The following is a 14207-nucleotide window of genomic DNA, read 5'->3' as shown; positions in this document are numbered from 1 at the left end:
TTCATTTAATCCGTATCTGTACTTCTAATTTTATTTTCATATAATTCTTTATTTTGTATGAAACCCCCGGTTTCTTTGGCTCCGGAAGACACACTCAGGTCCCGCCAAACTTGGGAGATTGCGCGTTGTTGTTTTTTGTTGCACATAGCGCCAACATACCGCAGCAAACTCTTAATACATATAACGTACACTGTGTATTCCTATACGTTCATGGTCTACTATGGCTGTGGTCCATCCACTTCGAGGTTCAAAGTGTTGTGCATTCAGAGATGCTCATCTGCAAACCATTGTTGTAACGTGTGGTTATTTGAGTTTCTGTCACCTTCCAGTCAGCTTGAACAAGTCTGGCCATTCTCCTTTGTCCTCTCCCTTTAACAAGCCATATTTGTCCACAGAACTGCCGCTCTTTTGCTTTTTGCATCTTGCATCATCCGCTGTAAACCCTGGATACTGTTGTGTGTGAAAATCCCAGGAGATCAGCGGTTTCTGAGATACTCAAATCACCGCGTCTGGCATCAACAATCATTCACGGTCAAAGTCACTTAGATCACATTTCTTCCCCATTCTGATGCTTGGTCTGAACCACAGCTGAACCTCTTGACCAGTTGATTCTTTCCTTATTTCTTTCTGATTCAGAAAATGCAGGAAATACTCAACGGGTCAGGCAGCACCTGTGTGAACAGAAGTAAAATCAACATTTCCGTTCAGAGACCCCGCTAAAATATTGTTTGGCCTGCTGGAAATATGTCAAAGCCTAGCTAGCAGCAATGTAGTGCACAGACAAGAAGCATAATGTGGTTCTAAATGCCATACTAACTCATTTCAAAGTTCAAAGTAAATTTATTATCGAAGTACATATATGTCACTATATATTACTAAGATTCATTTTCTTGCAGACATTAACAGTAGAAAAAAGAAACACAATAGAATCTATTTAAAAAACTACTCACAAAGCCTGGTAAACAACCAATTTGCAAAAAAAAAATGAAGTGTACAAATATAAAAGTAAGCAATAAGTAAATAAATAAATAAATAATACTGAGATTTTGGTCTCATACTATCAGATATTGATTCAACCCAATCTTCTCCCACCTCTCTGCTCCTGAAAACTAAATTTTTAGTGATGAAGGCTTCTGGACCTGAGCCATAACTGTTTCTCTTTCCACAGATACTGCCTGTTGAGTGTTTCCAGCATTTTCACTTTTTGTTTCAGATTTCCAGCATCTGCAACATTGATTGATTTTCAACAATGTTTTCAAAAATGAAATCTTTACATTTCACTTCTTCTGCCTGTAGACGTGATTAATAATCAGAGGTCCTAAGGTGGATCCGCAACTTTTGAGTTTAAGGGGAGCATGAGCACTCATTTATTTCTGATTCACTGAACAAATACATATACAGTGTATTCCAGATAATTGAGGCAGCTGCTTATTTGGGACAACTCTTAAAGAAATAAACTAATTGAGGAAATAGATGGGACTCTGTTCATTTATTCGGAACACTATGCCAATTAATTGGGTCTGTTGCAGAACTGTTTCCATCTAGCATCAGTCCGGTGCATCTGTGTGGCCATTTGACAGTAACCATGCTGATGCACCATCAATAACTCACTCTGAGACGTAAGAAGCGAGATATCGGCTTTTATTGACTGGAAGAATGAACAACACTACATCCTGGAGAAATGAGGCCGGACCCAGGCCTCAATCGCCTTTATACAGGGGTCTGTGGGAGGAGCCACAGGAGCAGTCCAGACAGGTATATGTAGTTCACCACACATGCTTAAAAGTGAAAAGTTTTTAAATAGCCTCAGTTGTGTGTCTCTATGTTCAAAAAGCAGTGATTTTTGTCACGGGTAGTCGGCAAGAAATAAGCAGTAAGGCAATTTGGAATTGTTCTGCTCACTGCGGTTTCAAGCTTTCAGGCTTGGATACGCCAGAAACAGCCAGGAGTGAAAATGAAATGATTTCACTACTTCAAGTTGAGAATTATGAAGAATTTGAAGGTATCCACAATCATTTTGAATCTTACAATGAAAATGAAAATTTGGAGGCTGGACTTGTTGAAAGCCCATTATCTGTACAAGCTGTCTGCGTTGATTTTGTTCATTTACTGTCAAACAAAAGAACACGGCAACAAACAAGAGTTTTATCGCACTGTAGTAGTATGGATACAGTTCCAATTTGTTCTATATTTCATTTAAAGTACTTAATTTGTTACTCAGTTAAATGGTAGATTGTGTTTTTATACCTTTTTAATTATTTCCATGAAACTTCGACTAAATGGGCAGCCACTTACTCGGGCCAAAATGTACTGGTCATGTGTCATGTGGGAGGAAGCAGGAGCACCTGGTGGGTTCATTGTCCGTTCAGAAATCTGATGGTGGAGGGGAAGAACTTGTTCCTAAAATATTGAGTGTGTGTCTTTGGGTTCCTGGACCTCCTCTTTGATGGTAGCTCTCCCCTCATTTTTGGGTGAGATTAGAGCCCGAGGTGGCAGGTTTAGGGTTAAAGGTGAGATATTTAAGGAGAACTTGAGGGGGAATTTCTTCACTCAGAGGGTGGTGCAAGTGTGGAACAAGCTGCTGGCAGAAGTGGTCACTCATAACCTTTAAGATGAGTTTGGATAGATACATGGATGGGAGGGGTTTGGAGAGATGTTGTCTGGGTGTATGCAGATAGGTCTAGGCAGAAGATTAGGTCAGTATGGACTATTTGGACTGAATGGCCTGCTTCTTTGCTGTAGTACTCTGACTCTATGGCTCTTTAGCTGGTGTTGTGACCAAAAGCTAATGCCTACAACTGAGCAAACACGAGGAAAACTGCAGATGCTGGAAGTTCAAACAACAACACACACAAAATGCTGGTGGAACACAGCAGGCCAGGCAGCATCTATAAGGAGAAGCACTGTTGACGTTTCAGGCTGAGACCCTTCGTCAGGTCTAACTGAAAGGAGAGATACTAAGAGATTTGAAAGTAGTGTGGGGAGGGGGAAATGCGAAATGATAGGAGAAGACCGGAGGGGGTGGGATGAAGCTAAGAGCTGGAAAGGTGATTGGCGAAAGGGATACAGAGCTGGAGAAGGGAAAGGATCATACGACGGGAGGCCTAGGGAGAAAGAAAGGGAGGGGGGAGCACCAGAGGGAGATGGAGAACAGGCAGAGTGATGGGCAGAGAGAGAGAAAATAAACAAACAACTAAATATGTCAGGGATGGGGTAAGAAGGGGAGGAGGGGCATTAACGGAAGTTAGAGAAGTCAATGTTCATGCTATCAGGTTGGAGGCTATCCAGCCGGTATATAAGGTGTTGTTCCTCCAACCTGAGTGTGGCTTCATCTTGACAGTCGAGGAGGCCATGGATAGTCATATCAGAATGGGAATGGGACGAGCGTAGGTGTTCAGTGAAACAGTCTCCCAGTCTGTGTCGGGTCTCACCAATATATAAAAGGCCACACCGGGAGCACCGGACGCAGTATACCACACCAGCCGACTCACAGGTGAAGAGTCGCCTCACCTGGAAGGACTGTCTGGGGCCCTAAAAGCAGAAAGAGGGGGGGAGGGAAAGATGTCACATATTTCTCTCCCCCCCCCCTTCTGCTTTCCGCAGGGATCGCTCCCTACACGACTCCCTTGTCCACTTGTCTCCCCCATCCCTTCCCACCGATCTCCCTCCTGGCACTTATCCTTGTAAACGGAACAAGTGCTACACCTGCCCTTACACTTCCTCCCTCACCACCATTCAGGGCCCAGGACAGTCCTTCCAGGTGAGGTGACACTTCACCTGTGAGTCGGCTGGTGTGGTATACTGTGTCCGGTGCTCCCGGTGTGGCCTTTTATATATTGGTGAGACCCGACGCAGACTGGGAGACCGTTTCGCTGAGCACCTACGCTCGGTCCGCCAGAAAAAGCAGGATCTCCCAGTGGCCACACATTTTAATTCCACGTCCCATTCCCATTCTGATATGTCTATCCATGACCTCCTCTATTGTCAAAATGAATCCAAACTCAGGTTGGAGGAACAACACCTTATATACCGGCTGGGTAGCCTCAAACCTGATGGCATGAACATTGACTTCTCTAACTTCTGTTAATGCCCCTCCTCCCTTTCTTACCCCATCCCTGACATATTTAGTTGTTTGCCTGTTCTCCATCTCCCTCTGGTGCTTCCCCCCCTCCTTTCTTTCTCCTGAGGCCTCCTGTCCCATGATCCTTTCCCTTCTCCAGCTCGGTATCACTTTCGTCAATCACCTTTCCAGCTCTTAGCTTCATCCCACCCCCTCCGGTCTTCTCCTATCATTTCGCATTTGCCCCTCCCCCCACTACTTGCAAATCTCTTAGTATCTCTCCTTTCAGTTAGTCCTGACGAAGGGTCTCGGCCTGAAACGTCGAGCCTATAACTGAAACAGTGCAGCTCAGGTTACTTTAGTTACTGTCCTCTTCTTGTCAGCTTGAACCAACCAGGCCATGCTCTTCTTACTTCTCTCATTAACAAGGCATTTTTGTTGACAGAAATCCCACTCACTGGACGTTTTTCTTTTTCACACCATTCTCTGTAAACTCCAGAGACTGTTGTGGGTGGAAATCCCCGGAGATCAGCAGTTTCTGAGATACTCAAACCACCCCATCTGGCACCAACATTCATTCCACGGTCAAAGTCACTTCGATCACTTTCTTCACCATTCTGATGTTTGTTCTGAGCAACAACTGAACCTCTTGACCATGTCTGCATGCTCTCATGCACTGAGTACCTGCCACATGATTAGATATTTGCATTAATGAGCAGGTGTACACTGAGTGGGCACTGAGCATACGTACATCAAACTTTTGAATTTGTATGTACGAGTGTTCATAAGTTAACCTCAGGCAGCCTGTACATTCATGTTTGACAAGATTAGCACTGTATGTCTGATTCGAGCAGTCAATTTCATTCATTATCTATACAATATATTCAGGCATTGGCTTCCCGGGCTCTCTGAAATTCTAGTTCCTACAAAGACAAAGGACACCCAGAAAACAGGGGCTGTCACAGCCCTGTGTGGCCCTTGGCTCTCACAGACAACACAGGAACATTCCTGTTTCCACTGAGCCATATGGGTACAAGTGATCTCCCAATCAGGATCAGGCAGATGCTGTGAAACATGTCAGGAATTTGCAGAAAAGCATTTAGGCGCAAGTCCATACAAAATACCGACATTGTTACTGAGCTGAGGAAAGACACTGTTTATCCCTAAGGAAAGCTATTGCAAAACTGGTAACTGCAGCCTTTACTCTCCGTGATGGTAATTAGGACCGTTTCGAACAACTGTGCAACGTTTAACCACTATGACTACCTAAATAAAGATGAAGTGCTCTCAATTTAAATCCATTCACTCTAATTACAGACTCCCTGCCCTGAGAGGAACACTGTGACCCTTCAACTTATCTACGCCCCTCTTGATTTTAAGATTACAAATGCGAGCAAGTCTGCTGTTGCTGGAAATCCAGAGCAACACACACACAAAATGCTGGAGGAACTCAGCAGGTCAGGCTGCATCTATAGAAAAAAAATATATATATAGTCGACATTTTGGGCCAAGATTCTTCTTCAGGACCTATAAGGAAGAGGAAAGATCCCAGAATAAAAAGGTGGGGGGAGGGGACAAAGGTAGCTGGAAGGTTATAGATGAAGCCAGGTGGGTGGGAAAGGCCAAGGGCTGGAGAAGAAAGAATCTGACAGGAGAGGAGGGTGGATAATCGGATTACCATTCAATCTCCTTTGCTCCAGGAAAAATGGTCCCAGACTTTTCAGTCTCTCCTTATAACTCAAGGACTACTTTATTCATCATCTACATGTACGTGTATTAGGAATTTGCTGGGGTGTGTTGGTCAGGGTGTGACATTCAACAGAAAGCAACAGCATTCAACAATTATAAAGAATAAAGAATTATAACACGTCCAAGTGTTGCAAACTGATCCCTCTAACACATATATGTCAAACTCAAGGCCCGCGGGCCAAATTCGGCCCGCGGTGGAATTATCTTTGGCCCGTGAGATATTATCTAATTACTATTAAAGCTGGCCCCAGTAATCGAAGCGCCTATGGCGTATGATATGGTTAATGCTGAGTTTATTCAGGTACCAGGTTTTCAGGGTTTTTAGTGTTTATTCGGCAGTCTTGCTCGGCAGTCCTCTTCATAAGAAACGGAAATTGTAAAGTGAAACACTTTGTAGTTATAGCAGAGACTGAGACACATGAGAGCAGGCTGAAAAAATGGAGGCAACGAAAGCTGCGTTCGCACGCGTCCGACTGATCCGGCCCACATGAAGCTGCATTTTGCTCAATCCAGCCCGTGACCTAAAATGAGTTTGACACCCCTGCTCTAACAGGAGGCGGATCAAATGGCCTGCAGCGAACGTGACTTCACTGTGGAAGCAGTTTGATGAAGATGTAAACCAAATTCTGGAGGCAACGGCGAAGGGAGAGGTCAATAGGAAGTTCAAAGCCATGACAACAATCATTGTCAGCGTCGCAACTGAACGATTCGGAGAAGAGGAGAAGAAAGGCTCCAGAACACCTTACTTGAAGAACCAAAGAGCGTTGAGGATCCACAGTATCAGGCAGGAGATGAAAGTGCTATAGTCCCAGTACAAGAAGGCAGGAGAAGAGGAGCGTATTGGCTTGGACCAGTTGATATGCACGCGACGAAAGAAGATCAGGGTCCTCCACCGGGCAGAGTGACATCAGAGGCGGCGGCGTGAAAGGGCCTGAAAACGTGCTGCCTTTATCACCAACCCCTTCAAGTTCACCGAGGAGTTGCTAGGGCAGAAGCGCAGTGGGAAACTGGCCTCTTCGCAGGAAGACACAGACCAACATCTGAAGAATCTTTACAGTGATCCTGAAAGAGAGCTGGAGTTGGGAGAGTGCAACATCCTGGTAGGCTCCCCTGAACCAGATGTGCAGTTCAACATCTCAGAGCTGCAGCTAAAGGAAGACAGAGAGGTTGTCCTCAAAGCAAGGACAAGCTCGGCTCCTGGACCAAGCAGCACCTCATACAAAGTGTACAAGAACTGCCCCAAACTCCTGCTGCGTCTGTGGAAGATCCTGCGAGTCTTCTGGAGAAAGGGGAAGATCCCAGAACAGTGAAGAGCGGCTGAAGGGGTATGGATCCCGAAGGAGGAAAATGCCACCCAGATAGACCAGTTCCACATCATCTCCCTTCTGTGTGTCGAGGCAAAGATCTTCTTCAGTGCCATTTCCAATCGGCTGCGCACCTAGCTAGCAGAGAACACCTATATCGATACATCAGTCCAGAAGGGTGGTATTTCAGGGACGCTGGGCTGTCTGGTGCACATCGGTGTGGTGACACAGCTCATAAGGGAGGCCAGACAGAACAAGGGCAACCTGTCAGTGTTCTGGCTCGACCTGGCAAATGCATATGGCTCCATTCCGCACAAGCTGGTGCAGCTCACACTGACCAAACATCACGTCCCAGCAGAATCAGAGACCTTATCGCTGATTATTACAGCAACTTCAGGGTGAGGGTCTCTTCAGGAGCAATTACATCAAGCTGGCACAAGGTGGAGATTGGCATCATCACAGGGTGCACTAACTCAGTGACACTGTTCTCCCCAGCCATGAACATGCTCACCAAGTCTGCTGAACCAGAGTGCAGAGGGCCCAGAGTGAATTCCGCTCAACGGCAACCACCCATCAGGGCATTCATGGATGACCCCACAGTCACCCCAGAATCAGTCCCAGTGGATCTGCCGGTGGATTCTGCAGGGGCTCGAAAAGCTGGTGGAGTGGGTCTGGATGCGTTTCAAACCAGCCAAATCAAGATCTGTAGTGCTGAGGAAATGGAAGGTGGAGAACAAGTTCCGGTTCAGCATCGCAGGCACAGCCATCCCAACCATCACAGAAAAACCAGTCAAGAGCTTAGGTAAGGTTTTCGACAGCTTTCTGAGGGTCACAACATCCATTCAGGTAACCTGCACTAAGTTGGATGGCTGGCTGAAATCTGTGGACAAGTCTGGCCTACCTGGGAAGTTTAAAGCCTGGGTGTATCAGCATGGCATTCTTCCCAGAATCCTGTGGCCCCTCCTCGTCTATGCAGTTCCGATCTCGACAGTTGAAACCTTAGAGAGAAGGGTCAGTAAGCACCTCAGGAGATGACTGGGGCTGCCAAGGAGCCTGAGCAGCATCGCACTCTGTGGACACCACAACAATCTGCAACTGCCCTTCAAACCCCTGGAGGAGGAATTCAAGGTAACAAGAGCCAGTGAAGTGGTACAGTACAGGGACTCAAGTGATCCGAAGGTGGCTAGAGCAGGGATCCAAGAGAGGACTGACAGGAAGTGGAGGGCAGAGGAAGCACAGGAGGCTGGTGGGAGTGGTCACACGAGGCCGAGCTGGGCTAGGATCCTTTCCAACCCCCCAAGTGGACACCATCAGAGGGAAGGAAAGGTGCCGCCTAGTTCAGGAGGAGGTGAGAGCAGCAGTGGAGGAGACAAGAGACCGCAGGGTGGTGGGAATGGAGCTTAGACAAAATGGGAGAATGCGGTTGAGAGGAAAGTGATCTAGGCTGAGCTTTAGAAAGCCGAGCCTCACTGCATCCAATTTCTCATCCAGGCAGTGTACAATCCAGGCCCATCAAACCTGCACACATGGGGCAAGGCAGAGTCATCTGCGTGCCCACTGTGTTCCAAGCGAGGAACCCTGGAGCACATCCTCAGTGGCTGCACAAGGGCACTAGGTGAGGGACGGTACCGATGGAGCCATGATCAGGTCCTGAAGACCATCGCTGAAGCCATCAGCACAGGAGTGGAGTGGGCGAAGCAGTCCCGACCCTCCAAGCAGACCATTGCCTTTGTCAGAGCTGGGGAGCAGCCAATACCCACCAAAAGAACATCTGCAGGTATCCTGACCTCTGCAAGGGACTGGCAGCTGTTGGTGGACCTCGAACGGCAGCTGAAGTTTCCCAACCATATCGTAGCTACCACCCTGCGACCAGACATTGTCCTTGTGTCTGACTCTACCAAGCAAGTGGTGCTGCTGGAGCTGACACTCCCATGGGAAGATCGCTTGGAAGAGGCCTTTGAAAGGAAGCTCTCTAAGTAAGCAGGACTGGTCAACAAACTGCCAGCAGGCTGGATGGAGAGCGAGGTGTCTCCCAGTGGAGGTTGGATGTAGGGGATTCACAGCCCGTTCTTTAGCCAGAGCCTTCAGCAATTTGGGCATCGAGAGAGAGAGGAAGAGGAGAGCCATCCGTAGTACCACCAATGTGGCAGGGAGACCCTCAAGATGGCTGTGGCTCGAAAAAGGGGAGCCATGGAGTCATAAGTAGCTAGCCATCTGGACACAAGCTGGGGTCTGATCAGCCCTAGCTGGGTCACCTGGAGGAGGGTGTATGATGTTGAAAGACCCGAAACACCCGATGATTCCAGGAACATCACTGAAGATGTGTCCAGAGGCATCAGTAGATATAAAAGATAAAGTTAGAAGTTAAAGTACAGAGATGGAATAAAATATACATAAATATTTACATACCAACATGTATTTACTATGTAAGCATATTAAAAAAAAGTGTTTTAAACTGTTTATTTACAGTGCTGAGCAGTGACAATGTTAATAGATAGAGGGGGATGGGGGTTAACTGGAATGGTTGATCAGATGAATTGCATGGGGAAGTAACTTTTAAGATAGCATAAAGTTTTTGATTTAATCTCTGTAGTTTTTGTATATATTGAGAGAGGATGCTGCACCATACCAGACAGCAATGCCTCTAGCCCTCTAGTCCTACAACATCCTTGTAAATCTTTCCTGTATCCCTTCTGTAGTATCCTTCCAAAGCCTTCCACCATATTCCAGGTGTAGTCTTACCAACATCCTATACAGTTGTTCCGAGACACACCAACATGAAGCATCTGATGCAGGCAAGCACACTGTATGTGCTTTTTATGTCCTTAAAAAGATTGTAAACTCAGCCAGCTCCATCTTGGGAAATAGCCTCCCCACCATCAAGGACATCTTCAAAAGGTGATGTGTCAAGAAGGCAGCATCCCTCGCCCAGGACATGCCCTTGTCTCATTGCTACCATTAGAGAGGAGGTACAGGAGCCTGAAGACACACACTCAACTTTTCAAGAACAGCTTCTTCTCCTCCACCATCATATTTCTGAATAGACAATGAAACCATGAGCCCTACGTCTCTTATGTATCTTATTGTACAGGCAGTCCCCGGGTTACGAACGTCCGACTTACGGACAACTCATACTTACGAATGGACTGCATAAAACCTATTATATTAAACATTTGAGTTAAATACAATAGTTCAAAATAACAAACGCACGCACTACTTTGTGACGCTCATGAAAACATTGCGCGGGTTCAGCGGTTCGTCGGCTCAAGGAAGGAGAACACTGTCCGCCATTTTAAGTCGGATCATGTTGCCGTTAATACTGTGTTGAGTGTATAACTTTGTATTTGGCTTAAATTTTTCTCTTATTTACCCTTGTAACCATGCCTCCAAAGCGTAAATCCGATGCAAGTGCTGGTGATGCATCAGAGAAAAGGAAAACAATCACAATTGAAAATAAAGTGGAAATAATAAAGCGATCGGAAAGAAGTGAAATGCCATCGGTCATTGGAAAAGTGTTAGGCTACAGTCGGTCAACGATCGGAACAATTTTAAAGGATAAAGTGATGATAGAATTTGAGGAAGAAGACTGGGACCTAAAAACTCCAGAACCGAAAAAGTTTTTGACAAAAGAGTTAGCTGAAGCCTTTCGTCTCATTGAAGCAGGGATGGCAAAGTTAGAGGAGCAAGATCCTAATACAGAGAGGTTCACCAATGTTTACCGTACAGTTACCGAGGGCCTCAGCTGCTACAAGGCCATTTATGACGAGAAAAAGAAAAGCTCTGCATAGAAAGGTAACATATATACTACAAAGTTTGTATATACTAAGACAAACATTTGACTAACTGATGCTTAATAGGAACCGTATGTACCTGTTCTGACTTACCTACAAATTCAACTTAAAGGCAGACTTAGGAACAGATCTCGTTTGTAACCCGGGGACTGCCTGTAATTTCTAGTAAGGTGTATTTTATGTACTGCACTTTACGTACTGCTGCCAGAGAACAACAAATGTCACGAGATATGTCAGTGGTAATAAACCTGATTCTGATTCTGATCCAGATTTGGAGATTACAAAGATAAAGGTTAGCTTTATCTGTCACACGTACATCGAAACGTACAGTGAAATGCATCGTTTGCGTCAAATCAAATCAATGAGGATTGTGCTGGGCAGTCTGCTCGTGTCGCCATGCTTCTGATGCCAATATAACATAGCAACTTACTAAGCCTAACCATATACCTTTGGTCTGCAGAGGGAACTGGAGCACCCTGAGGAAACCTCACTGGGAGAACATACAAACACCTTACAGTCTGTGGCTGAAACTGAACCCCCATTTTACAGCTGGTGCTTTAAAAATTGCACCAAGTGCTATGCTATCACGCCGCATGGGATCTCATATTCCAGACTAATCCACCATGTGGGACCTTGTCAAAGGCCTTGCTGAAGTCCAGGTTGTCAATCCTCTTGGTCACTTCTTAAATAAATCTCTGTCAAATGCATGCGACATAACTTCCCGCACACACAAAGCCCTGCGGCCTATCCATAATCAGTCCTTGTCTTTCCAAGTGCTGATTGAAACTTTGTTTCCAGATCTCTTTCAGCAACTTCCACACCATTGATGCTAGGCTCACCAGCCTGCACTTCCCTGGCTTCTCTTTGCAACCTCCGCAACTTGCCCCAAATTCTATTGCTCACTTACGCCCCAGAGGCAACTTACAACAGTCGATCCACCTACCAACCTGCACAGCATTGAGATATGAAAGGCAGTCAGAGCACCCAGAGGAAAACATACCGTCACAGGGAGAACGTGCAAACTCCCCGCAGACAGTAAACAAAATCAAAGATAAAGGTTAACTTTATTTGTCATACGTACATTGAAATATACAGTGAAATTTATCATTTGCATCAAATCAGATCAGCGAGGATTGTGCTGGGGGCAGTCCACAAGTATTGCCATGTTTTCAACGTCAACATGGCTCGCCCACAACTCAACCTGACCCTATGTGTTTGGACTGTGGGAGGAAACTGGAGCACCCAGAGGAAACCACATGATCTTGGGGAGAACGTACAAACTCCTTACAGGCAGCAGCAGGAATTGAACCCCGACTGGTGAAAGTTGGCTCTGTAAAGCGATTGTGCTTACCGCTACACTACCACGTGACTAAAAGGTGGCAGAAAGATGACTAAAACTGAAGTCAGCTCTCTGGATTACGTGGGTGATGGATGAGATGAAATCATCAGATCTTCCAGCTTGTGGTTGACTACAAGTACGCGTGTGGATAATAGTACAGGGTTTATCTACGAAGCAGATTCTGGAATAAGCTGAGCGAGAGCCTAAAAAAAACATAAACTACTTAAAGCTGTCTTCTACATTATCTCCACACAGTTTTAATAATTAATACTGTCAAAGTCCAAGTAATTTTTTATCAAAGGATATATATAAGTCATCATATACTACCTTGAGATTCATTTTCTTTCAGGCATTTACAGGAACATAAAGAAACACAATAGAATTTGTGGAAAACTATACATAAACAAAGACTGACAAACAACCATTGTGCAAATAAGAATATCTATATAAAGAAATAATATCAAGAAAATGAGTTGTAGAGTCCTTGAAAGGGAGTCTGTAGGTTGTGAAATCAGTTCAGAGTTGATGTGAGTGAAGTTATCCATGGTGGTTTGGGGACCTAATAGTGTAATAATTGTTCTATACCTGGTGGTGTGGGACCTAAGGCTCCTGTAACTCCTGCCCAATGGTAGTAGTGAGGAGAGACAATGGCGTAGATTTTGGGGGTCCTTTATAGTGCTGTGCTGTGAGGATTACATTCCTTGACTTCTCTAGTGCCTTTAACACCATCCAGCCCAAGATCTTAAGGCACAAACTAATGGAGATGGGAGTAGACTCTCACATGGTGGATTGGATAGTGGACTACTTGACAGATAGACCTCAGTATGTGCGGTTGGGAGACTGTAGGTCTGACACGGTGGTCAGCAGCACAGGGGCGCCGCAGGGAACCGTACTCTCTCCGGTCCTGTTCACCCTGTACACATCAGACTTCCAATATAACTCGGAGTCCTGCCATGTGCAGAAGTTCGCTGATGACACGGCCATAGTGGGGTGTGTCAGGAATGGACAGGAGGAGGAGTATACGAAACTGATACAGGACTTTGTGATATGGTGCAACTCAAACTACCTGCGTCTCAATATCACCAAGACCAAGGAGATGGTGGTGGACTTTAGGAGATCTAGGCCTCATATGGAGCCAGTGATCATTAATGGAGAATGTGTGGAGCAGGTTAAGACCTACAAGTATCTGGGAGTAAAGTTAGACGAGAAGCTAGACTGGACTGCCAACACAGATGCCTTGTGCAGGAAGGCACAGAGTCGACTGTACTTCCTAAGAAGGTTGGAGTCATTCAATGTCTGTAGTGAGATGCTGAAGATGTTCTATAGGTCAGTTGTGGAGAGCGCCCTCTTTTTTGTGGTGGCGTGTTGGGGAGGAAGCATTAAGAAGAGGGACGCCTCACGTCTTAATAAGCTGGTAAGGAAGGCGGGCTCTGTCATGGGCAAAGTACTGGAGAGTTTAACATCGGTAGCTGAGCGAAGGGCGCTGAGTAGGTTACGGTCAATTATGGATAACTCTGAACATCCTCTACATAGCACCATCCAGAGACAGAGAAGCAGTTTCAGCGACAGGTTACTATCGATGCAATGCTCCTCAGACAGGATGAAGAGGTCAATACTCCCCAATGCCATTAGGCTTTACAATTCTACCGCCAGGACTTAAGAACTTTTTAAAAGCTATTATTAATGCTTTTTGAGATAGTGATTTAGATGCATATCATATTTTTTACTGAGTTAAGTATTGTATGTAATTAGTTTTGCTACAACAAGTGTATGGGACATTGGAAAAAAGTTGAATTTCTCCATGGGGATGAATAAAGTATCTATCTATCTATCTATCTATCTAGATGGATGCTGCTTTCTTCTGGTGGTGATCCTTGATGGGGAGGGATTTGCCTGTGATGGACTGGAATATATCCATCACCTCCTGTAGACTTTTCCATTCCTGGGCATTGGTGTTTCTATAC

The 14207-nt window shown here is 45.5% G+C and overlaps 1 pseudogene; it reads left to right on the top strand.

Annotated features, from left to right (window-relative positions):
• Window positions 1-6480: 6480 nt before the first annotated feature.
• The window catches only part of LOC140714761 (uncharacterized), a 65708-nt pseudogene continuing 57981 nt past the window's right edge, over window positions 6481-14207 (top strand).

Source organism: Hemitrygon akajei, chromosome 1 (assembly GCF_048418815.1).
Source record: "Hemitrygon akajei chromosome 1, sHemAka1.3, whole genome shotgun sequence".
Taxonomy (NCBI): Eukaryota; Metazoa; Chordata; class Chondrichthyes; order Myliobatiformes; family Dasyatidae; genus Hemitrygon; species Hemitrygon akajei.
Note: the sequence above shows the minus strand (reverse complement) of the source record. Positions and strands in the feature narration are given on the sequence as shown.